Below are 24,543 nucleotides of genomic sequence, written 5' to 3'. Positions count from 1 at the left end.
AACCATCATCAACCACCTTCGTTTCCATATGCACTCTTGTAATATAGGGATGTCCCAAAATCATTGCATATGAGGAATTATCTTGCACAAAGAAGTGTTTCTCTTCTTGTACATTACCAATCCTCACTTTTACATTAGGACATGTAACATAGATCTCTCCCAAAGAATTATTTATAGCCCTCATATGCCAAGCATGATCATTGTGCATAGGCCATGCACCATTTTCATACAATCCATGCTCAATGACATTAATCTCAGACCCACGGTCAAGTAAAGCAACACAAGGAGTTTCACGTTTCCCTATTTTCACTATCATTTCAGTGGTAGCCCTGGCCCAATGATTTCTTGTGTAATGACTTTGAGGAATAAATCCTAGAGTCTCTTCCCCATATTGTTGCATCTGCCTTACTCCACCATGCATATTGCTACAAGACAATGCATTTTCAGCCACTTTCTTCTCTTTTCCACATGCTTTCCACTGGTTATAGTAGCATCTTGCATAGATAATCTAGTACTTACTTCATGCTTATATTCAGCCCCAATACCCAACCAACCGATTTCCTGTTCAAATTGCAACAATGCACTAGTGGTATCACCAAGAAACTGATGCTTCCTCTTAATTATGTTAATGATCTCATCATGAAATTCTCGCTTCCTACAGTAGGGTGGTCTCCCAAAGATCTAGAATTCTTCTCACAAGATTTTACCAAAGTCCAAAATTGTTAGGTTAGAACCCCGATTCATGCAGTTTTAGGGGACCAGAATGGGACTATGCCCTACGGGTAGAGAGGTTGAGCGGTGCATCCCTCTCGTTTCCCATTCTCTTTGAACCAAGTGCGACATGGATCTACTTTGGCTTGGTGATGGGACCTAAAACGGGACGGCACTGGCTTATGCACTAGCCGGACCTCTATCATGCGCTCAACAACCCCACGGCCTCGCGGCCAGGAGCGTGGATGACACATACATCATCTTCCTAAACATCTTGCATTTGTATCACGTCTCGTAGTCCAACTCTAACTCAATTAACACTCCTCAGAGGGATTCCCAGCACATTGCCAAATAGCACGAAGTACAAACACAGGAGGTCCTCCCACGGCTGACTGCCGCTACCTCACTGCGACTCTCCTACACCTTGGGGATTGGCCCCTCGATGCGTCGCTAAACATATATAACATAATATCGCACATATTTCCACTCAAGGTACCAATTGATCGTATCCAGGAATGTACCATTCCTCAATTTCTTTCCCCTTTAGACCCAACGCCTAGCCTAGAGCTTGGGATATCCTTACTCACTCAACGTTGGTCATATTTCTCTAGAAAGCAATTGCCATGCATCCAGGATGTATTGTCTGATACCTTTTATCATTTCTTTATGATTTATGCAAATTGTGAATGTCCATGTGCTCAAACAATTAAGAAAATCAACATTTGTGCACATGTGGAAAACGTTTCTTTCAATGAATTTGACTATTGCTCGTGTGCGGCGTTACATGAACCTAGCACCGAGAAACCCTCATGCTACTAGGTCCTTAATTTTTAATTATCGACCAACCTAAATGGTATGCATAAAAAACCAGCAAGATTTTCATCATTTCATTCAGCATTTAAACACCTTTCATACACTCTACCCCCTCACCCGTTTAGGTTGTGCATTATTGATCGGTTTAGGGTTCATCTTCCACATTTTTATTGTATAAAAAGCCATAAAAACTCACTAGAACATAAAGATAGGGCTGAATTGAGTCTAAACCTCATACTTCAGACTCCCCATAGATCCACAAACATGGTTCTTATTTTTCCTTAATTTTCAGCACTCAAAATCCATTTTCCCCCTATTTTCAATGGTTTTTTCCTATTTTTCTTGTATTTTTTACAATATTAAATGACTGAAAATACAAAATGAGTTGTGGGCTGTGGCCCTCAGGTTCATTTGCAGCAAAAACATAAATTTAGTTGGTGTGTCTTGTTATATTTTCCATTTATATCTCAAAAACACCCAATTTTCCCATATTTCGCGTGTTTTACGGGTTTTACACTATTTATTTCATCCACAACACTTATGATTTTCTGATTTTCTGATTTCAAACAATTGAAAGACATTGCAAACAACATTATAATGCATAATCATCCCATGGGAACAAATATTCATGAAGCAAATTGCATAAAGCATCAATTTCCTTTGTAAAAATGAGATTACCGTTCTTTGCGGGTTGCGGGTTTTTATTTGCCATATCTCGGGACTGATTTCCAGCCACCATTAATGCTCATGACAGTCCACAATCAGCAATCTTCCTTCCTCTTGAACCACGGAGCAATCCGGTCTTCATTGGACAAGCATCCGTCATCCATTCTTCTTCTTCTTCTTCACCACATGAATCTGCCTTTAGGGGAGAGAGAGGGAGGAGAGAGAAAGACTGAAATTAGGATTCTTCATAGAGACCACCATTTCTCGGGCGAGAGGCGGCGATATGATTGGCATCCAAGAGGGAAGCAAGGGCAATGATCAGTGATGTGGGTTGTTTGCAGGCTAGAGAAAGCATCCCATCATCCATGGCGTGATTTTCGGCGCCCTCTATTGGCGCCTTCTTCTCCTCTCTCCTCACAATTTTTTGCATGCCCTTTGGTTGGGGGGTTAAAATTTCCCCAAAGGGCACCCCCCTTTTGGTCCATGTTGTGGCCACCCTTTCAAATCTTGACCATTTCTTGGCCATTTCCCCGTCCGGACTCCGAATCGAGCTCTGAAAAATCATGGGCGTCCGGCTTGACATATCGCATAGGCCAGTAACTCTTGTCAACCCGCACGACAGTCTGAAAAATTATGAAAAATCAACAAGTGTCGCTCGGGCGCCTTTAAAGCACTTTGGCGCTTAAAATCGTCCTAGATCTAGCCGCTGCCTTCGACGTTGAATATTTTTTCCTTGATATTCATAATTTTTAGCTATTTTTAAGCACTTCTCGGCACCAAAATTCCGCTCTCATTGGCGACCATGGGATAGGGCGACTCAGCCCGTCGAATCCCACACCAGATTTGCACAAAAACAACCAAAGGAAGCATCAAGCTGATACAAAACAAATATGCAATAAAACTCAGCACAATGCTCACCCTATCCCTTGACAGAACCAAGGCATGACATCCACAAGAAGTAGGCCTAGCATAATCTGATAAAAAGGTCCGAAGCTAGTCACTAACCAACTGCTCCAACACAGCCAAACTAAAAAGAACTATCAAAGAGGTTGCCCTAAGTGGTGGTCTGAACTACCTACCTAACTAAGGACAACACAACTAGGAGCTCCTACTAGGCGAGGTCTCCTATAGCCTGATCAATAAGTATTTTCTTTCAGCACATTTCTTCTTCTTTTAGGGTTTTATTTTATTGACATACTCGGGCATGTAAAAAGGAGGGAGCTGAGCGTAGTGACCCAAGGAGAACAGGGCATCGGCCTCAGGACCTGTCTCGGTATCCAAAAACCTACCAAGCCCTCGCAAGGCGACACTTAATCCTTTTCTGACGCTCACTTTTATTTTCGCTCCAACCTTCCTTATTTCTTCTTTTGCAGCAAGAGGCCACCCCTAGGAAGACAAGGCATCGGCCCCGGGTCAGACTCATCCCCAGGAACCTACCAGGCCTTCGCAAGGCAATGATCAACTGCTTATAAAAGTTTTCTTTTCTTTTCTTTTCTATTTTGGCAAGGGTTAGAACCCCTTTTTACACACCTTTGTAAATATTTATTGGCTTTAAGATATTCAAGGTTTCTTTTTCTTTATCATCCTTATTTTTCTTCTGGTAGGCTTCGCTAACTGCCTCACAACTAAGAAGAACTCCTAGAACGGCTACCTAGCAGGCTAGCAGAACAGGGTCACTAGGACTTCCGTCTAAAATAGGTCTTTCAATGCTTGACAATGTCTTTACAGGAGGCAACGACTACTCAGACCTCCCTCAGACATACTGAACCGAAACCTGGGACTTCATGCCTTGGACGCCGGTCCCCAACAAGAAACGAAAAACCCCTTTAAAAAGTACACAAACACATATAACATGAAAACCACAGTACTCATAAAGGATAGATATCACCTGGATAGGGCCACAAGAAGCTTCCATGCAACAAAAGGCTACTTCCAAGCTCTTCTTCAAACACAAGACATTCTACGATACCCTTAACCTTGGTGGCTTACTCCTGATCTCATAATCAAACTCCTGCAAAGTGATTAACCACTTCGCTAGACGATCAGGCGGCTGCAGCTTATTCATCAATAATCGAAGCCCCTCCGCCTTCGTATAAAGCACAACTTTTTCATAGAGAATATAATGCCTGAATTTCTTAGTCCCAAAGACCATCGCAAGACACAACTTCTCCATGTAGGTATAATTGATCTCTGAAATGCCCAATTTTCGACTAGCAAAGGCTATCGGATGATACCACTTTTCTTCCCAAATTTGGGCTAAACAGCAGAAGCTGATACTATCCATGGTGGCTGCTGAAAATATATAGAATACCTCACCTCTTTTAGGTGCTTTTAAAATGGGGGCTTTTACTAGCTCCTGCTTCACATCCTCGAAAGCTACCTTACAAGGGTCACTCCATACAAACAAACAGCTAAAGGACAATAGATTTGTAAGTGGCAACGTTCTTTCTGCCAAGGCATTTATGAATCTACGGTAATAACCAACCGAAGACAGAAAGCTATGAACTTCTTTCGGAGTGCGTGGTGGACCCATGGCAACTATGACTTTGACCTTCTCGAGATCTGTCACAATCCCTACCGAACTGACCACATGGCCCAGCAATAGCCCATAGGGTATACCGAAAACACACTTCCGTGGGTTTAGAGCGATGCAAAATTGCTACAGCGCTCAAAGCACTTCCTTAAAATGATCAACTGCCTTTCTCTCACGGTGGCGGCCCCTAAGTCATTAATAAACACCTTCAACTCTTCAGGGGATATGTCACCGAATGTCTTATCTACTATTCGTTGCTATGAATCAGGCGCATTGCATAAACCAAAGGCCATCACATGGTACGCAAAAGTAGCAAAGACAGTAATAAAAGTTGTTTTCAACTTGTCCTCTTCTGCAATTGCCATCTAGTTATATCCTGCAAAGCAATCCATAAACGAACATATCTCCCTACCCGCTAATTGATCCAAAATTTGGTCAATAAATGGCAACGGGTAGTAGTCCTTAACCGTTTGCTTATTCAGCTCTCTAAAATCTACACATAATTGGATCTGGTTATTTTTCTTCTTCTTGATAACAACGGGTGAACACCATTCCGTGTGTTGCACAGGAAAGATCAAACCCGCTTTTCTAAGCTTCTGTAACTCCTCAAATAGCCCGTCCCTCAATTCGAAAGGCATACGCCTTACCTTTTGACGTACAGGGCAGCTTCCTTCTTTTATAGGAATAGTATGAACAGCCAGGTTGGAATGAATGCCTCTCAGCTCATCATAACTCCAGGCAAAGATATCGCGGAATTCTTGAATTAGGGACACATAGTCCTCCCTTTCTGCTGAACTGAGCATAGAACCTAATTTGATTGGCCGTGAATCATTTGGCATGCCAAGGTCTAGCTCGATAACATCTGCATCTCTTATACGATCTTGGGCCTCTATCGGCTCGTTCAAAGTGATCTGATAGATGTCTTCCGTAGTGGATCCCTCTTTGGACTCATCACTCGATGATGTCTCACTGGCGGATAAATCCTCTAATGTCTCCAATTCTGTAGAAGATAGAGGAGCTCTCTCACTCTGTGGGAACTCAAGATAGGCATCAATCACCACGCGTTGAGCACCTCTGTCGAATATCAGCCGACCAGCGAGAGTATATCTACTTGGCAATCCACTTGCAAGACCCAAGGTCGTCCAAGTAATACTTGGTAACTTGGACGCCCTGCAAAATGAATCACCCTAAAGTCCAACAGGCATTCTACATTTGCAACAGTGACATGGACCTTAGTAATGTAGCCTTCTGGCTGTCTCAAACTATCATCCGCCATTCTGAGAATTGTGGAGGTATCTTTCTAGATCGCAAGACCCAACCTTTCCATCAGTTCAGAACTGATAATGTTAACAGATGATCCTGTGTCGACAATGGCATAATCTACTAATATCCCATCGACATAGGCTGCAACCCTTGGGCAATGCTTCTCAGCATGCTCGAACCAGTCATCACCAACTCACGCAATACCCAAAGGTTCTAGATATACCCGGTACGCAGGATCTTTCTAAATTCCTTGTGTACTCCTGGGGAAAGCTTAATAAGCTGTAAACGGTTCACATCCGGCTTGACTTCTCAAAGAGAGCTCGCCAAGTCGAATTCATGATAGTTCGGTAGAGTTCGCTTTTCACGCCAAACCATCCGCTCTTTAGGTCGCTGAACCGGTTTTATTGCCTCTTTTTTAACTTTCACCTTCTTCCTCGGTGGTTCCTTATCCTTCTTAGCATCGGCTTTACTCTCCACGGGCTTCAGAGGTCCCCCTTTCATGGCAGGATCCAGAACTTGCGTTCCTTTGTCGCCCTGTTTAGGGTTTCCGTCAACAGGCTTATCCTTGTCGGCCTCTCTACCCTTTTGACCTCTTGTAAGGACAGCTTGCAGATTAGAGGTTTCAGCGTCATTAACATGCACAGCCTCAATCAAACTAACCCCACTACCACTAGGCAGCTCCTCCACTGTAGTCTTTGGTCGTTGGAGTATTTGTTTAGACCCGTCTTCTCGCTAGGAGTCATTTCCTTGTGCACGATGATTAACAGGCCCTGGTTGCCGACTACCTCGCTGGAGGGAACTAATCTTACTCCAGCAAGTGGCTGCTAAATGGCCAGATTTTCCACAAATGTCGCACTTGACATTTGGGCAATTTCGTGGATAATGTTGCCCACCACACCATTTGCAGCTAAACCTCGAAGGTGCACCCTCATCTGGGTATCTACTTCCTATCAAATTTTGTTGTTTTTTAAGAAAGTTGACATCAATGGCTATTTGTCGATACTGCTCCGTAATCATGTCGGTATAATGCTTCATCATGTCCTTAACCTCGCCAAGAACATTGAAAGCACTCGACTCGTAGCCTTGATCATTACCCTGTCGTTCCATTGGCCTAACAATTTGATTAGGCACTGGTTGTTGAACCACAGGCATAGTATTAGGATTAACTACCTGGCTTCCACCATTTGGAGCCATTTGACTGCCTGTAGGCATCGACATGCTAGGGGGAGCTGGTAATAAAGGCACATTCTGCATCATGTTCCCTCTCCCATTAGGATTAGCCATCGCTATCCCTTGCCTACTACTGCCATTGGCCGTCGCCATATTATTTCCCAATGCTAGACCCATATTCGAATTGCCTCGAGAGGCATAGGCTGCTTGTAGTCGGGATTCCACTTCTTGTGCTCGTGTAATGGCAGTATCTATATCCCCTAAAGGGACACTACTCAACTGCAACTGAATATTAAAGTCCAAACCATGCAAAAAATATTGCAATTGGGCAACTGTGGGGATAGGAATAGAGGTGTCCAACTTACGGAAAACCTCTTTTAGTTTCTTCGCATAAGCACGAATATTCTCGTGTGGTTCTTGGCGGGTCACGTTAAGTACACGCAACCAATATTGCCCACCCCTTTCAGGGGCAAACTCCCTTCGAAAAGCTTCATAAAATTAATCAATATTCAATATGGTTCCAGCTTCTAGACCATGATACCATATGGCAGCTCTTCCTTTGAGAGTCATGTTGAAGAACATCATTAAATGTCCTTCTTCTTGGATGCGACAGTTAAACATCAGCTTTTGAAACTTCCTGATGTGGAGTTTCGCATCTTCCTCAACTAGCCCATTAAAAATGGATAGCGGGTAACCTAGAGCCGAAAAATCCGTCGTTCCTGCAGGAATTGCAATAGGCTGCGCCATGACGAGAATTGGATTTGCACTAGGTATAGGGGACAGTGAGGTTACACCTCCCGCACTTGATGTAGACTGGCTTATGGAAGAAAGGGGAGCACTAGAGCTTCCACCTTCTCTGATGCCAAGTGGCATGTTTCACGGTGGATTCCGTGAGGTTTTACGGTGGATTCCGTAAACTTTGATGACCGGGGCTCATACACAAAGTGGATTCTTTGTGCGAGAAGTTGATGGGGACGCCTATCCTTTTCGGGCGTTTCATTAATGTAGTGTATACATGGGTGATTCCATAGTAGGTGATTCTGCAAAATGCATATAAAATTAATAAACGTTTATGAGTTTAGAGTGCGCACTCGTAATAAATTAAGGTTAGGATTGATTTCTAACCAGTTGATTTATTTATGTAGCTGAAGACTGCTAGGTATTCACTTTTGTCGGTTTAATTGTATTATTTTACTAACGATTGTGAATGCTTCAGTTGATGTGTAGAGATAGCATCAGTGGCGGAGGAAAGCATTGGAGGATAGCGAGTATTTGATTTATCATTTATATTTTGATGGGCGCATACCTTAGGCATGGCGCCTATATTTTGTCGCGCCTATTTATTGAGGTGTTGGATATTTATTTATTATTTTGTATGTGCATGGGCGCACGATTATGTTATTTGTACTTGGACATTGTAATGGGCATGCCAGACTCTTTGGGCACCGCCCGTTAGCTTTATTCCTATTTTGTACTAAAGCAAACTCAAAAGCTAAAAGCTTGTTATTTTGTAATTTGGGCTATTATTTGAGCTTGAAGATGATTAATACATAAAAAATACATGCTTTGTGAAGCACTCACACAAGGCATGGGGGGAGATTGCACCCAATTGGTCTCTTGTTCATGTCGTGCATGCTTTTTACCTTGAGTTTTGTGCAAAAAGTAGAGTTCTTTTGTTCTTGGGGACCTTCCGGCATTCACTATGCAAGCGTACAGCATCCGATCTGCGCACCAGTGGTATCAGAGCAAAGCTGAGATCAAGAGCTTCCAATCGCTACCCATCTTGTGCAAAGGCGGAGCTCCTGGAACGATCGAGCTCTACGGTCAATCTTGTCGCGAACGGTCGATACAGGTGGATTCCTGGCGATCAAGAATCTCTGTTTCCATCATCAGATCGTGAAGGACCAGCCTGCAGTAGCGGAGGACCACGTGGATATCTCCTACATCAAGTCGTGGAGTTGCAGAGATAAGTATCAATTTTCATATCTTCAAAGCTTAAAAACTAAAGCTTTATAAGCTTAAAGAAGCTTTAAGCTTCTAAATTGCAACTCGGTGTGTCAGAATGTGGCCGCGAAATTTGCGCCGGCAGAAAAAACGGCCCCCCCCTCAAAAATCGACGACCAAGCTTAGTTATCTAAGGTATAAGGCATAAATCCTCCTAATCATTCAAGTCTTCAAAGTTCTCCAAGCTCGAGTACTGCAAGTCTACAAAGTCTAAATCCTGCAAGTCAGATAAATCAACCAAGTCCTGCAAGTCCTGGAACTCTGCAAGTCACATAAGTCTGCAACTCTGCAAGTCAGACAAGTCACCTGAAGTCAAAACTGACTTCTGTTCCAAACTCATAGAAGGGCTGTTCCTGCGCAGAAACTCCGAACTGCAAAGTTGTTCATTGGAAGGTATTCTTCGCATACGCACGTTTGCTGAACCATTTTCAGCACACACTGTCGTGCTATTGCCCATCCGAGCCGTAAACACCTCCATTTTTGTTGTGCATCTGAGTTATTTTTTTGCGTGTGTTTCATTGTGTTTGATTGTTGTATTATCTTTCCGTCCTTTTTAGTACCCGCATCCAATGTACATACTCCACTTGTGTGTTTCTGTTTGTGTGCATGTTGTGTGTGTGTGTCAGAAAAATTTTGAAAAACTGATGCCAAAGAATATTATTATGCTGTCAATTTCAATGATGAATTCCAAGAAAAGTGCAGGAAACTATGGAATCAAAGGAAGCTTTGTAGAAGCCGACATTTAAGCTATGAAGATAAAGGTTGCACGTGAACAAGGCCAACATAATATGTGGGACAAAGCATTTTTGAAGAAGATACATTAGCACTACATGCCATGGAGAAGAAGGGTTCATATGCCTTTGCCTTTGATGGGAGGAATCTTTGCAGCTGTCTCAAAGACTGCAGCTGCTCCCATAGAACGTGTCAAGCTTCGACAAGAATGGCTATTGGGCCTGGTTTGCTGCTAACCTGGCTTCCGGTAGAGAGGCCCCTCCTTCTTGTGTATTCCCTTGATTATGCTAGAACTTGCCTTGCCAATGATGTCAAGACTGCAAAGAAAGGAGGGGAAGTCAATTCAATGGACTCTTGGATGTCTACAAGAAGACTCTTAGAAAGTTTCTATAAATTTGGGGTTGTGATGGTAATGTCATCAAACCGTTCTCCCACAGAGGATCTCCAGATTATCAACTTAAAGGTGCCCGTCCGGATGGATCTAGGAAAAAGGCCTATAGAGCCTACTGTTTTGAAAAAAGGCTCTCGCTCAATAAAAGTTCCTAAGGCAGCTGGTGGCATGGCATGCTTCAGTTTTGAGGAACTTTGTGGGACGTCAAAGGGGGGAATTCCTGCTTCAAGACCTTCGAATGCGGCTCTGCCATTGCTTCGTCATCTGTCGCTACTGAATGGATTAAAGGAAGGGTTGGATGATGTGGTGATTATCAAGAACAGTGATATTGCCAAGCACCTGGCCTTGCCTCCGGTGAAGCTTCATTGCTCCATGCTTGCAGAGTATGCCATAAAGGCTGCAGATGTTCCAGATGAGGAGCTTGATGAGAATGAGACCTGACCACTAGACTTTACATTGTAGTTGGTAGTGAAGAAAGGACCTGGAAGTTACGTGAGACTGGAAAAGAGAGGTTTGAACAGGGAAATCTAAAAAAAAAGCAAAGCGTCAGGTTTTTAGAGTACAAAAGGAGGCATAGCGCCTCGCCCCTGTTCTGGATCCGCTATTATCGGTGGACTACGCCATCGCTTGGGCTCTCTCTCGCCTTTACTAGGAGCTCTCTCTCGGGCGGGCCTTATTCTTCATTAGTGGTTAGCCTTCGTGAAGGGAAGAGGAGTTCTAGATTTCTTCTCCATCACACAGCCGAAGGCGGCTTTTCGATGCTGAGGCTCATTGAGGAATCGATGGAATCAACCGGATTGAACTGGACAGAGAATTTGGATGATGCAACAAGTACAATTGAGGCAGCAAAGCAACACGTTTGAGATGGTTCCGGGGAATCCCATACGCAAGATATTCCTGCTAACAAGTACTTCAAAGCTTTGTGATGCAGCACATGGCGCAAGAAACAGGTTTTGTCACAGAGGCTCAGTGCCTTACATGCATCATAAGGGCATTGTAAACGTTGATCCAGAATGCTAGCTTCTCTTCGTGTGTCATCCAGCTTGGGTCCACCTTCTCCAGCTGTTGTACCATAGACCTTCAACAAATCGACATTATCCAAGATGAGAGGAAGATGTTCTTGTGAGAGTCGTCTTGCCAATATTCACTCAAAGATTGACTATGGAAACCTTGTTTGTCTGACATAATCAACTTGTCCAGGGAGTTAGCTGCTGCTTTTGACCATCTATTGTTTTTGAAGAAATGGATGTGCTACGTTCTGCTGAGTCGTGTGAAATCCATCTCCAATTCTGCTCAAATGTATTGTGGTAAAAGGCTACAGTTGTTGATGAGGATGAACCAGAGCTTGTAGAAGGAGAAACATTCTGTCCAGCTTGCTTAAGATCACCCTAATCTTTATTAACACCTAAAGAAGAGTGGAGATAGGGAAGCAAAAATAAAGTAGAAGGGTAAAGCTTTCATACTGTGATTTTTTTCAGAAAAGTTTTGACAAGGTTTCTCCATTTGACAGATCTTTGGTTACCAAGGTGAGGCTCACTTGTTGAGATACCAAAACTGTTCATGACAGCATATAAAGAACATGGGCTTGCTCATTTTCTTTATTGTAACTCTACGAATTTGACAAGCAATATAGTGATCTTTGGCATTAAAAATTTGAGATTTTCTTGTTAGCCTCTTTCCTTGCTGCATCTTGAACCCCGTGTTCAGCAGTTCTTGCATGAACTCTACGACATTTCTGGTGAACCCGACGTGAAAGCGTTGCGTCAAATTTTCAGCAAGATTGGAGACTCGCAAGAAGAGATGACGGACGAGAATGTCATGAAGCATCTGTTTTAGTCATTTACGACCTATATGCAGCAGCAAGCTCACGCGAAACGCGATAGTGATGCCATGGATGCCTTGAAAGCTGTCCAACAGGAGATGAAGCAGTTCAACGGCCAAGTTTCAACTTATCTGCATTTGTATGAAGAAAAGATGAAGTTTTTTGGGGTTTCTCAAGATGTTTGGAGCCGCTACTTCTTGCGGATTGTGGTTCGCGCGCTTGAAGTCCGAATTTCAGAAATTCAAGGAACACATGCTGGTTGGACAGAGTTTAAGAAGGCATTAAAAGATGAATATTTCCTGGAGGATACAGGTCTTATGAACCGCAGGAATTTCTTAGCATGGATTTCTATGCCTAATAAGGGACTTTCAATTACCGCCCTTCTGCGAGAGTTTGAGAGCCGCTATGATCAGTTGGATGGAACTGAGCAGCAAGCTTTAGAGATGCAGAAAGTGGAATTATTTTTACAAGCTGCTGATGCTGATTTACAGAAAAAGTTGGATGGTCTTTTGGAAGATCAAGCTACCGATTCTGGTTTAAAGACCGAGTGGAGACATGTCATTGATGCTATGAATGTGCTTGTTAAGAAGCAGCGCAGGAGGGTACGATTGCATCGTAATACAGGATCTGCTTCTGAAAAATCCTTGGAGACCTCTACTTCTACCCCTACTGCAAGTTCTATGCCTAAGCCTACTCCTCTTGTTGTAAATCCACCAGTTCCTGCTGCTCTAGTGCCCTTATCAATAGATGAAGTTATTAAAGGCTTGGTAGATTTGATGATAGAGGCAGTCAAAGCTGAAGTTGGGAAGTTAAAAGAGCAACTTATGTCAGTACCTGCTGTAGCACCTGTTCCAGTGACTACTTTTCCAGCTGGCCAAAGAAAAGGGAGACGATGTATTTGGTGCGATAGTACAGAGCACCAACACTGCAGAGATTGTGATGCTTTTTAGGAAGCACGTAAGGATGGGAAGATATGGCTGACAGAGATTGGTGCTCCTCTTGACACGAACTTTGGTAAGGGAGGCATGAAGAAGCTCGTTGATGATATGGCTGCGCGATCAGCTTATGTGAGTGTTAGAGGAGATGCTTCAGCTTATGGAGTCTAGCTTGAGCAGAAATCAGATGGAGACTCAGCCTTATGGTCCTCTGCCTTGGAGATAGCAAGAAGAGGGAAAGTTCAGGCATCCACTATGACTTGTGTGGGCTCCAGCATCCGAGGAGAAACGGGATGGGATTCTCCTGTTGACAGGCATTCTATTTTTGCTTATATGGAGAAAACACAGGGTTTAGATGCCATGGTTGAGAAAAAGAGAAGAAGAGATGAGGAGGGTCTCAGCACCTCCAAAAAGACTATAGGGGGTGACTTTGTTTCACCACCTGTTACAGCTCCACCTATGACGAGTTCTCCAGCTCAATCAGGTCCTGAACAACCTATGGCAGACAAACAAATGAAAGAAAAGAGACAACCAAGAAAGAAGCCAGGATTCAAGCTCTTGTCAGACCTTGATATGCAGACGGATATGAGTAAGATTTTTCATGAAAGAATTTTTACTTTTACTGTTGGAGAAGCTCTTGGGATTGCTAGAAGGGAAATACAAGATCTTTTGCAGAGGAAACGACATGCAATGGAAGGACCTGCTTTACAGGGGTTATGGCATGGAGCTCTTGGGGAAGAGCATGATGATGCAGTGATGGTTGAGAATGCTTCTATCAATCCGCAGTTGGAGAAAATAGCTCAGCCTATGCAATATGAAGATGATGATACCCCTATCCTCATTCCTCGCAGCCATTTTTCACGCAGTCATTGGGCTAGAGCAACCACTGAGACGGTGGTAAGGATTGGAGAGAAACAGATTCCTTTGGTTGCTTTAGTCGATCATGGTTTCGAGATTAATCTTATTGCTCGAGGTGTTTATGAGAGTGGCAAGTGGCCTATGGATGCAGAGCATGGCTGGTGCATGAGAGCAGCCAATAATACTTCTGGTGATATGTATGCTGCTTGTCCGAGCATCAGAATTTCTATTGGTAATGTTGAAGAGAATTATCATTGCTTTGTTCAGGATTCTTGCTCTTATCCGATTATTCTTGGACAGCCTTTCATTATAGAAGCAAGAATGGAGACGAAAGTGATGGATGATGGCTCAGCCTATGCACGGATACGCAGTAAGGATGGTATGCGAGCTGTTCAGTTTATGACTATTGGAGTAAATCATCCGAGAAACAGGGACTCCTTGCGTGAGGCACCACTACCTTCGAAGGAGTTGGATTTTCATTAGGTACCGCTGTCTTGCGAGACACCAGTGGTACAGAGCGGAGAAAAGAGGAGATCTCGCCTCCTGGCAGCCAGTCTTTCTCCACTAATTTTGTTGGTTTTTCTTCAGATAGTTCAGTGAGTTATCAAAAAATTTCAGATTTGTCTAGAGCTGCCAGGCAGTACATTGGTCGTAAGGAGAAAGAGTTGAAGACTGCAAGTATTTTGCAAGCAGAAGAGCATGTGGATGGGCTGTATGAAGGGATGTCTTATGCAGATACATTGTCTGAGATGGGAAATATGCTGAAACTGATGTATGTAAGGGTTCAAGGATCATACCTGTACAAACCTTGGATATGTATCAGGAAATTTCTGATTTTATGCTGAAAATAGAGTCAGAGGCTAAGAAAACTCAGCAAATCGAATCTATGGCTGATCTTGATCAGCTTTCAGAGTTGCGAAGGGCTGAAACCTTTCAGTCAGCAGAGTTAAATGCTGGAAAAATTCAGCATATAGAGTATGAGGCTGCATCATGGCAGTCCACAGAGCAGAGGGCTAAAACCTTTCAGCCAATAGAGTTTAATGCTGAAAAATTTCAGCATACAGAGTTTCAGACTGCACCCACGCAGTCCATAGAGAAAAGGGCTGAAATCTTTCAGCCAATAGAGTTGAGAGTTGCTGAAAAATTGTAGAAATTGCAGCAAAGAAAAGAGTGCCTGATTGATGCCAAGGTTGACACGAAGTATAAAACAGTTGATAAGAAGGTTAAGCCGGTTGCAGGGCCGCTTCCTCCTGATAGTGATGAGCAGATAGAAAAAGCTATGAAGCAGCCTATGTTGAGAGATCCTGCAAATATTGGACATAAATTTACAGCTGAAACTCTTGCAGAATTGAAGATTGGAAATGATGATTTCTTGCTTCCAGTGGAAAAAGAATGTTTTAGAGAGATGCTTGGATGACATGGTAAGGCATTTGCTTTCTTTCCTCATGAAATTGGCTGCATTAGTCCCGATTTGGTTGCGCCTATGGTCATCTTCACTGTTCCTCATGTGCCATGGAATATACATCCTATACCTGTCCCTAGAGCACACTTGCCAAAGCTGATAGAGTTGCTGAATGAGAAGATTAAGATGGGGATTTTGGAACCCTCTTCTGCGCCCTATTCTAACAGGTGGTTTACTGTACCAAAGAATAATGGAACCTTGAGATTTATTCAGGATATGCAGCCCGTGAATAAAGTGGCAATCAGGAATGTGGAAATAGGTCCAGTTGTGGATGAGTTTGCCGAGACTTTTGCAGGACGAGCCATCTATTCCCTAGGTGACTTGTATTCTGGATATGACCAGTTTCAGCTTGCCTTGGAAAGCATGGATATTACTACTATGCGGACACCTATTGGCCTTGTGAGGATGTGTACCTTGCCTCAAGGTGCCACCAACTCAGTTGCTCATATGATGAATGCTATGCATCGAGTTCTGCGAGACTATATTCCATAGTATACCATGCCTTTCTTAGATGATGTGCCTATTAAGGGTTGTGCAGAAGAGGAAAAGAATGAGAGTCTTGATTTGCGAGATGTAGACAGTTTGTGGCTGAACACTTGGTTGCTTGTGAGCAAATATTGACACGATTAGAGGAGGTGAATTTGACTCTTTCAGGGCTGAAATCTGTCTTTGGTGTTAATGAAGTCATCATAGTTGGGCATATGGTTGGTTATTATGGCAGGAAGCCTTCACCTGCAAAGGTGGATGCCATAAGCAGGATTGCAAAGTATTGCTCGACTACTTCAGAGGTGCAGAGATTTGTGGGAGCTTGTGTATTTTACATGATTTGGATTCCTCATTTTGCTCACATAGCAGATGTTCTCTATCAGCTGCTTCGAAAGGGGTAGAAGTTTCATTGGGATGAGAAACATTCGAAAGCCATGCGTAAACTTAAGAAGCTGTTGCAGTCAGCTCCTACTCTTCGCAAGGCAGATTATCAGTGTGGATGGCCAATCATGTTGACAGTTGATACCAGCCCTATTGGCATAAGTTGGTGGGCAGTGGGACATGATGATGCTGATGAAAACAGATATGCAATCCGCTTTGGAGCTAAAGTTCTTAATGAGCGGCAGAGGAGATATCCGCAGATTAAAAGAGAGTTGTGGGGAGTAGTCACTGCACTGAAGTGTGATAAAGGGTATTTTATTGGTGCTTCAGTTGTTGTGGAAACAGATTGTTTGCCTTTGCTTGGCATGATTACTAGCTGTTCGACTCCAGATATAGCGATGCTTCGGTGGATTGCCTACATCAAATCATTGAATCCAGAATTTCGAGACATAGCAGGAAAAGATAATCCAGTTTTTTGCTTTGCTGACATGCTGTCTAGAGCGAGATATGAGGATGAGGAGTCAATGCTTGTAGAAGATGATGAGACAGAGTTTGCAGCTTATGTCCTTGTTCATGATTGTCATATATCTACTGTTGAAGCCTTTACTGAAGAACTCTATGTTGGCGAGTGGCTGCAAATTGGTCAGTATCTGAGTTCATTGACTCGAAGAGCTGATTGGACAGATGATGTATTCAAGAAAATCAGAAGAAAGGCTTATGGGTATTTCTTGAAAGATGGTTTTCTTTGGAAGCATTCAAAGAAGAGAGGTGGCCTACCCTTGAGAGTAGTTTGTGAGGCAGCGATGCAGATACAGATTATGCGAGAGTTTCATGAGAGTTCTTGGACTGGACACAGAGGTGTGTGGGCTACCTATGAGAAAATCAAAGAAAGATACTGGTGGAAAGGGATGTATAAAGATGTTTCCCACTTTGTGGAGACTTGCAGGGACTGTCAGCTTTACTCTTTAGTGCGGCATCGTGATGAGTTGCATCCGACCTATCCACTATGTATGCATTATAAGTGGGTGGTAGACTTGGTTACTTTGCCAGTGGGACTTTGGCAGATGAGATATCTTGTCTTGGCCAGGGAGGATCTTACAAACTATGTTGAAGGCAGATCTTTGTGGACGAAGACCACCACTACAGTATGTAAATTCTTGTTGGAAGAAATATTTTGCAGGTATGGATGTATAGGCAAGATTACAACTGATCGTGGAGAGCTAGATGTAGATGAAGCTAGAGAATTTTTCTCACGGCTTGGGATTAAGTTGGGTCTTACTACTGCTTATAATCCAGAGGAGAATGGCAAGAGTAAAAGAGGACATCCGCCGATAGTTAAGGCATTGGCAAAAGCTTGTAGAGGTCAGATTGGAGATTGGCCGAGATTACTACCTTTTGCATTGTGGGCAGACCGCTCTACACATAGCGTGACTACTGGATATATGCCTGCAGAGTTGATGTATGGGCAAAAACCTGTCATGCCTACTAAAATTTGTGCTCTTATGTGGAGTGCTCTTCCTTGGCATGAGAATTTATCAATAGAGGAGCTTCTAGCTCTTCGGATTCGTCAACTAGAGAGAAGGGCAGAAGATGTGCAGCTAGCAGTTGATCGTTTGAAGGCAGCCTGACTCAAAAACAAGGACACGTTTGATTTGAGACATCGCTTGCAGCCTAGAGCCATAAAAGAGGGAGATTGGGTTCTAGTCTATGACAGTAGCCTAGAGAATCAGCATAGTAGCATGAGAAAAATGGTTCAAAGATGGTTTGGACCATATGAGGTGAAACAGGTTTTTGACAATGCTACCTATGAGTTGACTGAATTGGATGGGACGGTATTGAGGGTGCCCATTGCTGGAAAACGAGTCAAGATTTTCAAGAGAAGAGAAGATGAAGAGTATGCACTTGAATCATTGGCAGAAGAAGAGCAGTCAGAAGAAATTCTAGCAGAAGAATCAAATAATATGGATGATGAAGCTGATGGAGAAACAGGTCTACCGAAAAATGATGAAGGACTGGACTTGTTTGTGGACTTGGATGATCCTGGATAGTTGGCTCATCCAGAGGATACGCAGGTTTAGAGGGGGTGAATGTCGTGCTGCTGCGCATCCGAGCCGTAAACATCTCCATTTTTGTTGTGCATCTGTGTTATTTTTTTGCGTGTGTTTCATTGTGTTTGATTGCTGCATTATCTTTCCGTCCTTTTCAGTACCTGCATCCAATGTACATACTCCACTTGTGTGTTTGTGTTTGTGTGTGTTTCTGTTTGTGTGCATGTTGTGTGTGTGTGTCAGAAAAATATGAAAAACTGATGCCAAAGAATATTATTATGCTGTCAATTTCAATGATGAATTCCAAGAAAAGTGCAGGAAACTGTGGAATCAAAGGAAGCTTTGTAGAAGCCGCCATTTAAGCTATGAAGATAAAGGTTGCACGTGAACAAGGCCAACATAATATGTGGGACAAAGCATTTTTGAAGAACATACATTAGCACTACATGCCATGGAGAAGAAGGGTTCATATGCCTTTGCCTTTGATGGGAGGAATCTCTGTAGCTGTCTCAAAGACTGCAGCTGCTCCCATAGAACGTGTCAAGCTTCGACAAGGATGGCTATTGGGCCTGGTTTGCTGCTAACCTGGCTTCCGGTAGATAGGCCCCTCCTTCTTGTGTATTCCCTTGATTATGCTAGAACTCACCTTGCCAATGATGTCAAGACTGCAAAGAAAGGAGGGGAACGTCAATTCAATGGACGCTTGGATGTCTACAAGAAGACTCTTAGAAAGTTTCTATAAATTTGGGGTTGTGATGGTAATGTCATCAAACCGTGCTCCCACAGAGGATCTCCAGATTATCAATTTAAAGGTTCCCGTCCGGATGGATCTAGGAAAAAGGCCTATAGAGCCTACTGTTTTGAAAAACGGCTCTCGCTCAATAAAAGTTCCTAAGGCAGCTGGTGGCATGGCATGCTTCAGTTTTGAGGAACTTTGTGGGACATCAAAGGGGAGAATTCCTGCTTCAAGACCTTCGGATGCGGCTCTGCCATTGCTTCGTCATCTGTCACTACTGAATGGATTAAAGGAAGGGTTATGGATGATGTGGTGATTATCAAGAATGGTAATATTGCCAAGCACCTGGCCTTGCCTCCGGTGAAGCTTCATTGCTCCATGCTTGCAGAGGATGCCATAAAGGCTGCAGATGTTCCAGATGAGGAGCTTGATGAGAATGAGACCTGACCACTAGACTTTACATTGTAGTTGGTAGTGAAGAAAGGACCTGGAAGTTACGTGAGACTGGAAAAGAGAGGTTTGAACAGGGAAATCTAAAAAAAAAGCAAAGCGTCTGGTTTTTAGAGTACAAAAGGAGGCATAGCGCCTCGCCCCTGTTCTGGATCCGCTATTATCGGTGGACTACACCATCGCTTGGGCTCTCTCTCGACTTTACTAGGAGCTCTCTCTCTCGGGAGGGCCTTATTCTTCATTAGTGGGTAGCCTTCCTGAAGGGAAGAGGAGTTCTGGATTTCTTCTCCATCACACGGCCGAAGGCGGCTTTTTGATGCTGAGGCTCATTGAGGAATCGAAGGAATCAACCGGATTGAACTGGACAGAGAATTTGGATGATGCAACAAGTGCAATTGAGGCAGCAAAGCAACACGTTTGAGATGGTTCCGGGGAATCCCATACGCAAGATATGCCTGCTAATAAGTACTTCAAAGCTTTGTGATGCAGCACATGGCGCAAGAAACAAGTTTTGTCACGGAGGCTCAGTGCCTTACATGCATCATAAGGGCATTGTAAACGTTGGTCCAGAATGCTAGCTTCTCTTCGTGTGTCATCCAGCTTGGGTCCACCTTCTCCAACTGTTGTACCATAGACCTTCAACAACACGACATTATCCAAGATGAGAGGAAGAGGTTCTTGTGAGAGCCGTCTTGCCAATATTCACTCAAAGATTGACTATGGAAACCTTGTTTGTCTGACATAATCAACTTGCCCAGGGAGTTAGCTGCTGCTTTTGACCATCTATTGTTTTTGAAGAAATGGATGTGCTACGTTCTGCTGAGTTGTGTGAAATCCATCTCCAATTCTGCTCAAATGTATTGTGGTAAAAGGCTGCACTTGTTGATAAGGATGAACTAGAGCTTGTAGAAGGAGAAACATTCTGTCCAGCTTGCTTACAGATCACCCTAATCTTTATTAACACCTAAAGAAGAGTGGAGATAGGGAAGTAGAAATAAAGTAGAAGGGTAAAGCTTTCATACTGTGATTTTTTTCAGAAAATTTTTGACAAGGTTTCTCCATTTGACAGATCTTTGGTTACCAAGGTGAGGCTCACTTGTTGAGATACCAAAACTGTTCACGACAGCATATAAAGAACATGGGCTTGCTCAGTTTCTTTATTGTAACTCTACGAATTTGACAAGCAATATAGTGATCTTTGGCATTAAAAATTTGAGATTTTCTTGTTAGCCTCTTTCCTTGCTGCATCTTGAATCCCGTGTTCAGCAGCTCTTGCATGAACTCTACGACAACGCAGAAGGATAAAACGCAGATTTTTCAAAGATTACAAATCTCGCAATAGTCAAAGACGAAGATTGTGAAAGCCACACCCAAAAATATATAAGCCTTGTACACCCGAACTTGAGCTACGCTCATCCCGCTAATTTGATTTTGAGAGTGTGAGGTCTTTTGAGTTTTACACGATGAGGGAACCACATATGGATTATTTAATGGCTGAAGGCGACCTACTTGAATCTACGATGAAGCAAAAGCTGGACTTAATTATGATGCAATTGGATGAAGAATGACGAGCTAGGCAAGCATTGCAAGTTCAATTGGATAATTTACAAAGATCGACTACCGACAAAGAGGAACCTCAATCTAAAGATCTTATTTGACGTACCATTAACGCGACTCTCGAAGCTCAATCCATCCGCAAGGAAACAAAGATAAGTAAAAGAAATTTCAAATTCCGTACTTTCAATGGCACTCGAGAGGGAAAAACTGTTCTTGCATTCATTAGTCAGTTCGATGACTACTTTCATGAGGAAACATATGCAGAAAAAGATAAAATCAAGTGTGTCACTAATCATTTAGTGGATAGAGCATCTCTTTGGTGGACCGTGGTTCGCAAGAGTATAGATTGTCCCACTACCTGGGAGAATTTCAAGAAGAAGTTTATGCAGAATTTTCTTCCTCCACAATTTCATGAAAAAGCCATAAAGCAATGGAACCTTCTTCAGCAAAATGGGATCATGAGCCTATTCCTCAGTACACCGAACGCTTTTGGAATGCATTACTCCAGTTACGCATGCTTGAAGACGTACCTGAAGCGACACACAAGCGCAAGCATATGTCTGGACTACTTGGGCATTACTACGCTGAAGTTAATATGTTCAAGCCTGCAACTCTTGAAGACGCAATTTCATTAGCTCATGACACTGAAGACAAGCTGCGAGGAAGAGACAAGCGTCCACAGCAATTCCAAGCCAATGGTAACTATAGATCTAAGCAATTCAACTCAAATTTTAGAAGATTTAATCAAGGTCGTTTTCCTTCATCATCTTTTCGTAAAAATTAGGCAAAACCACCTACTTTACCATCCAATACCAACCAAAACCCCAAGCCTATTCCACAGTCAAATCCTAATATCCTTAGACTTCCCGCCATTGCAAACAACGTAACCAAAGCTAAGCCTATAGTGTGTTATAAATGCCACCAACCTGGACATCTAGCAGCAAATTGCCATTCGAAGAAGCCACCTATCCATATCAACTACCTTGGAGCAATGGAAGAAGACGAACATGAAGAAATGTTTGATTTCACGGAAGATGAAGATGACATTACCACTTCTTCGGATACTTTACCAAGTATGCCAACTCCACATTCTTTATTGACAAGGAAATGTTTAGTGCATGGAAAGGAAAAGATTATTTTGCATGATGATGGTAGTACTCATGATTTTATTTCTGCAAAGCTAGTAAAAGAATTGAAGTTACAGACTGTTCCTACGCATTATCGCATTAAAGCAATATTCTTAGGCACTGGGTATAATGGTACACAGGAAGTGCATGACTTAGAAATTCAAATTGGTCAATACACTGAAAGAAGAAATTTTCTAGTTGTACCACTACAGTCCAGTGATATTATTTTAGGTATGCCTTGGCGTCATCAGCATAACCCTGATATAGATTATTCCACACATTCAATTAATATTAAATTTCAAGGAAAACATATTACATTGTATGGTATGCATGCATCTAATGCTTTTCCACTGCTTTCGCATACTCAAGCTAAACGTGCATTACGCAAAAGTAGTAAATCTTACCTCATTTGGGTGAATGAACTGCAAGTTAAAGAAAATCATATGTACCCTAGGCATAAAGAATTTCTTGCACATTTTAAAGACTGTTTTGCGAAAGATCTACCACCTGGTTTACCTCCTTCACGTTTAGAAGATCATAAAATAGATTTGATTCCTGGTACACAACCACCTTGTAAAGCACCATATAGGCATAACCAGATAGAGCAAAAAGAAATTCAGAGTCAAGTTTAGGAATTACTAAATAGAGGATTGATTAGACCTAGTAGTTCTCCATTTGGTGCACCTGTTCTGTTAGTAAAGAAGAAAAATAATACCTATCGTATGTGCATTGACTATCGAGCTTTAAATAAGATCACAGTAAAGAATAGGTATCCAATTCCTAGAGTCGATGACCTTATGGATAAACTGCAAGGTTCTGCCATATTTAGTAAAATAGACCTTAAATCTGGTTATCATCAGGTGAGACTAAATAAGTCTGACATATTCAAGACTTCATTTAGGACACAACTTGGTCATTATGAATTTTTAGTGATGGCTTTCGGATTGACTAATGCACCTGCTACATTTAGTAGAATGATGAACCGTATATTTTTGAAATATCAGCATTGTGTTATTATATTCTTTGATGATATTTTGGTGTTTAATCAAAATGAGAAAGAACATTATGAGCATTTGTTATTGGTTTTCCAGTTATTAAAAGATAATCCACTGTATGCAAATCCGGAAAAGAGTGAGTTCTTTAAAACAAAAATTGAGTATTTAGGTCATATTGTATCATCTGATGGAATTAAAGTTGACCCTAAGAAAATAGAAGCAATATTGAACTGGCCTATACCTAAAAATGTGCATGAGTTACGATCATTCCTAGGTCTTGCTAGTTTCTATAAAAAGTTTGTGCGTAATTTTTCATTACTTGCTTTACCTTTAACCAAACTTCTGAAGAAAGGTATTGTTTATCATTGGTCCGATAATCAACAGAAATCCTTTGACTTATTGAAACATGCATTAACCCATGCTCCTGTACTACAGTTGCCTGATTTTAATAGACCATTCTTTTTAGTAGTGATTGATGCTAGCGGATCTGGAATAGGAGCCGTACTTATGCAGGACAATCATCCCATAGCCTATTCTAGTTGTAAGCTGAAACCCTCCGAACTGAAATATTCCACATATGACAAAGAATTATTAGCCATAGTACAAGCCTTAAGACAATGGAAACACTACTTAATGGGCTCTGAATTTATGATTAAGACCGATCAACAAAGTATTAGACATTTACTTAGCCAACCCCAAATATCTGACCGACATATCAAATGGGCAGCCTTTATTCAGAGTTTTCATCCTATCATTCAATATCAACCCGGTAAAGAAAATGTAGTGGCCGATGCATTAAGTAGAAGACCTGCCATTCATAATATTTCTGTTATATCATTTGATTCTTTGATTGCTATGAAAGATACTTATCATCAGGACATTACTTTTCATGCTGATTGGAATAAATTAGTTCAAAATAACTTGATTCTTATTGATTCACTATCTTATAATAATGGATTCATGTTTTATAAAAAGAGATTATGTGTTACAGTTCCATTCAGATCTTTTGTTTTGAATGAGATTCATTGTCCCCCATATCAAGGTCATAGAGGTATGATATCTACTTTACGTACATTAACTGAAGATTTTTATTGGCTGCATATGGACACTGATGTATCTAACTTTGTTTCTGAATGCTTGATTTGTCAAAGAGTTAAGAGACATCATGGTAAACAGTATGGATTACTTATGCCTTTATCCATTCCGTCAAGACCATGGAAAAAAATTTCTATGGATTTTATTACTGGTTTACCTAATACTAAATCTAACCATGATATGATTTGGACAGTAGTAGATAGATTTAGTAAACAAGCATATTTCATTCCATGTAAGAAAACTTTAACAGCATCATAGGCAGCACAATTATTTTTGAAAACTGTTTTCACTAATCATGGATTACCAAA

Source organism: Lygodium microphyllum, chromosome 11, assembly GCF_053477565.2.
Source record: "Lygodium microphyllum isolate KBCC chromosome 11, Lygodium_microphyllum_v1.1.10, whole genome shotgun sequence".
NCBI lineage: Eukaryota > Viridiplantae > Streptophyta > Polypodiopsida > Schizaeales > Lygodiaceae > Lygodium > Lygodium microphyllum.
This window is presented reverse-complemented; position numbering follows the sequence as displayed.